Source organism: Labrus bergylta, chromosome 18 (genome assembly GCF_963930695.1).
Source record: "Labrus bergylta chromosome 18, fLabBer1.1, whole genome shotgun sequence".
Lineage (NCBI taxonomy): Eukaryota > Metazoa > Chordata > Actinopteri > Labriformes > Labridae > Labrus > Labrus bergylta.
Window position 1 is genome coordinate 21,939,039 of NC_089212.1, and position 4,762 is coordinate 21,943,800.

The following is a 4,762-nucleotide window of genomic DNA, read 5'->3' on the forward strand; positions in this document are numbered from 1 at the left end:
TTTATTTTGCAACATACTTAATCATCCTGAAGGGGAAATTAGCCTTCGGCAACAGTGCTGCATAACACCGCAATGACTAAAAGATTGTCCTAAACACCAAAACAAAACGGAATAAAGTAATTGTTTGGAGCTCAGTGTTTGTATGGCAACACTCTGCAGTTCATGCATTGGACCTGACACAAGTAAACCACACTGTAAGAATTGAATGTAAGTCTGTATGAATGCTAGTGAGAACCTTACACCTCTGTCCTAACTTGTTGCCGTGTTCTCTGTCAGCTGCAGCTATCATCACCCGTGCAGTCGAGTATTAGATTTCATTAAGTTTTCTCACCTCTTTGTCAGTCATTTGGACAGCCGCAAAAAGGTTTTTCAGAAAACCTCATCTTCGTCTTGTATTTTCTCATATCTAATATACGCTTTAAAAATGCGACAGTAGGCCAGTTTCTCATCTTACTTGATCAGTCCTTGGAATAATCTGCACAATATTATCAATCCTACTGGACTCCATAAATTGAGCTTATAGTCTCTGAATATGCTCTCACGTAGCCCAATTTCTCAGCAGTCTGCTACTCAAGCTTCTGAGTTTGCATCTTTCCTTATGGCTCTTTTTTTCCCTTTCAGACTGATCTAACACATTGGCTGGTACGTAGGTAGGTGTTTACTCCTTAAAAAACCTCTCACCACCCCCACAAACACATTAAATATGGAATAACAAATTGAAAGTACACTTGGATGACTCCTTATGCAACCAGACTGTCAGATGGGTTGATTTCAACAAAAAGTTTGTCAGTACTGTGTAGGAGGCAGAGGGCATCAACAACTGCTTTTGCCAGACTGAAACTCATCCTTGGAGAAGTTTTCTAGACATACTGTGGATGAAAGTTTGGTTTGAAAAAAATGCTAAATAGTTCTTAGTCTCATAAAATACCGTAGGCCTACTAGTCTTTCTGGGCTCGTCTTTTTAAAAGAAAGTCAAAGAGCCCATCCTTCTTGCAAAGACAAAAACACAGCTTTGGTTGTAAATTCAAACACTAAAAATGACTTATGTCTTTCCAACAGACAACCCATTGTGTTGCTCTGAAAAATGGCCGTCCTCTCTAGGAAATCAAAGCAGACGTCATGAAATGAGGCGAAGAGGCAATAGTGCAGCAAACCCTCTTGGGGATTAATTGGACGGTTATGTGGTTAGTTTAACTCAAACGAAGCCTTTACTGTTACAGTGGATTACTTTTAGTGTCAAGAACCCCTTCCCCAACATGTGTTTGTCTTCAGACAATACAGTGCAATCTGCCAGGTATGAAGAGAGAGATAAGTCAGCAGGACTTGAGTCTGTCTCTTCCTGGCTAGTTTTCTTTTAAAGTTCTTTTAAAATTGGCACAAGAAAATACAAATAAATGTGCATTTCCATTTACTACAACCATGGAATTAAAAGGAGTAGGCCTTTAAAAGGAACAGCTGATGGTAAATGTGCTCCAGTTGGGTGCCATTACAACATTGCAGTAACAAGATGTCATTATCAAATGAGCATCAGTCAAATCCAAACAGATTGAAATATGGTTTTAATATTTATTTGGATTATTGAGATAAGAAATATGAAGTTGGCAGTATTTCCCATCTCTTAAAAAGTTCTCAAGTTTTCAACATAGATTTTAGTGGCAGACAAAAAAAAATGGAGTGGCCAGTAAACATTGTAGTCTCAGTGGCAGGTGAGGAAAAAACTTAATCTCACACCCTGGTAGGCATTGCCCTAATTAAATGTGTTGAGTGATACTTTCTTCTTGAGGGCCCCGAGCTAATTTTCTCTGGTTCTTGTGAGCACTGTTGGCTTCCTTTTCCCCTTGCCCAGACAAGCATCTTTTTGTAGGCTCTTTGCTCGTTTCTTTTCCAGTTATCTCTGCTTTCAAAGCCTTGGCTAAACCTGGGTCCTCTTAAACTCCCTTTTTATTGCTCCAAAGTCAGGTCCAAAACACCTCGCCCTTTCTCTTATTGGCATATACAAAAATGTGCTAAATGGTTCCTCAGGGTTTTAAACCATAATGCTTCAGTTTTTTTTAATTCGAGATTCAAACAATCTTATTTATCACGGAAGGTTCAATAGCCTACCAGTAGAAACACAAACAGACAAACTAAATCATCAACAGCATACAGACATGTCGGTGACAACTGAATTACTGTGTGGAGTAAATCATAAAATATTACAAACTATAACTCTGAATAAATAATAAGTACTTAAAGACACCCACAATTAAACTTAATTAAATTCTCACTATGACGGGAGCTTTTTTACTGTATATGTGTATTCTTGAATAAAATTGAATTTTTGTGATTCCGGTTGCTTAAATGTTCTTGTAACGGCCTTTATTGTTGAGTTATCGGCAGTATTTAACTAATGTGAAACGTGTCTCCAACCAGTGACTTATAGTTATTCCTTTCTTCCTTCTAAATTTATAAAATATAATTAAATTTTGAATAAGCAGCCATGCATTTAATTACGCAACCCTGTCTCATAGAAAGGACATTTCAATACAAGTCAATTGCATCAACAAACTTTGACAGAAAAAAAATAACCCTGATAAACATCTGATGTTTAAATAAGCCGTTTTCTATGTTTCTATTGCTGCGTATTATACTTGGATGCAACCTGTTCCTCATTTGTTTGTGTTGTTAGTGGATCACAGACACCTAATTAAGGCACATTGTGTTCTTTGAAAACAAGGACTCCAAAGTAGCAGATGCTTTGCCCTCAGAAAATAGGCCACATGACCTCTTTCCCCTTCAGTCTCTCTTTAAGTTGTCTCTCTGTCACTACCTCTTGCCTCTCAGACTTGCTCTAACTTAATCTCTCTCCCTCTCTCGTCTGAAACGGGACCTGAAATGACCAGCACACGTTCCCACTGGGGGGCTTAGGCTGATTCATGTGGGAGCTGCTGCAGAGCTTCACATTTCTTGTCTTAATATGTCCAGGCAGATGAAAGGGGGAACAGAGCAAACTGATGGCACAGACCAGTGCTGCATTTTCATTCCTTTGAAATGGGAGTGTGATGCCAAGATTCACCAGGGGGTCTTACAAAGCCAAGGAAATAATGAAGAGAAGAGGAGGGCTGTGGGAGAGGGAGGAGGTGCGTAGTTGCAGAATGGTGAGAGAGAGGGGAAAAAAAGGAGAACTAAACGGATGGGAGGGAGAGTTGCACACAAAAAAAGCTACAGAAAAGAGGAATTACAACTGCAGATGATTTGTAGAAATGAGCAATAATAGTCTGTAATGTGAAATGCTGCCTTAATGCAAGAGCCCGACCGATTAATCGGCAAGCCGATAATATCTGCCGATATTATCATATCCAGAGACTTTCAGTATCGGCTAATTATATCCCAGATATGTGTCAATATTATTAGATTTATTCATCAGTCATTATCATTTAATTTTAGTTTTATTTAGCAGCATTAGCAGTTCTTTCACCACCAGAGGGCGCTATATGGATTACAACAAGCTTTCACTCTTCAGAGTGTCGCACCGTGATGCACGTGCATGCTCAGTTACTTTCCAGTTGAGTGGCCATCTTTTCTTTGTTTTAAATTTTTTCCACAAGTGTTTGATAATTGCATTTTGAGGGATCAACACAATAAATGTGTTAATATATCTCTACAGATCAAACAGATCTAAGAAAGATATCAGCCGATATATCTGTATCTGATTTTTGTCCTCTTCAGTATCGATCAGTATCGGCCCAATAAAAACCACACATCGGTAGGGCCCTACTTCATGCTCAAGAGGAAAGATCATAACGTTTTCTGGAACAATTGCTCTCTTCACATAGAGTATTAATTAACTATTGTTGATAAGAGGTACACGCTAAACACAACATATCCAGTATTGTAAGGACACACTCTCTGGCTTCTCACTGGGGTTGGTGAATGAATCACTTAAGTGCAGAGTCAGGTGTGTTTGTGGCTGATTGGCCTTGATTAAAACCAGGTGTGGGGAGCTTATATATACTCCTGGAATTCAGTGCTCTGTGCTGACTCATTATCTCAACTTCATAGGTAGTGAGAGGTTCTCCCTGTGTTGTCGCCTGTGTGCTCATAAACACAAACTAATAACTTTCTGTGTATTTGTGTCTATTGCCAAAATAACTTGGGGTGCTGGGTAGTTGATATACCCCAGCCTTTGGTGTTGAGTTTTAAGGCCTCCCTGGCAGCGTTTACTTTCGTGAATTGTTTCTGGGTCTCCCGGACAATTTGGTTTCGAGTCAGCTGCTTGGCAGCAGTGGTTAAGTTGATCATTTTCGGTGCATTAGTTAGAGGAGTGTTTTGGCTCTATATTATTTCCATTGTTCCCTATAAAATATAGTGGAATACAATGTAATTCTTAATGCTACTACTAAACGATTGATAGTAAAGTCAGTCCTGTCTATCAGACATTGGAAACATTTCTGAGGTGAAGCAGAGAAAAGACAGAATCAGGCAGACTGCCCCAGAAACGACTGTAACAAACAGTGTGGAGAATGTATCATGCTAATTTACACAAGAGAGAACGATACAATTGGCTATACCAAAGGTTTATTGACTGTACCAAATGTTAAAGATTAATTAAATAATCAAATTTTGTGTTAATTGTAACTGTACTTATGCACTGTTCATGCATTAGCTATGCTCTCAAACTGAAAAATAAAAAACATCCTACTGACTTTTGATAATCAATTATATCGCCCATATGAATCTTTTCTGTGTAATCACACTTCTGGTTTGTGTGCTGTAAAATCTT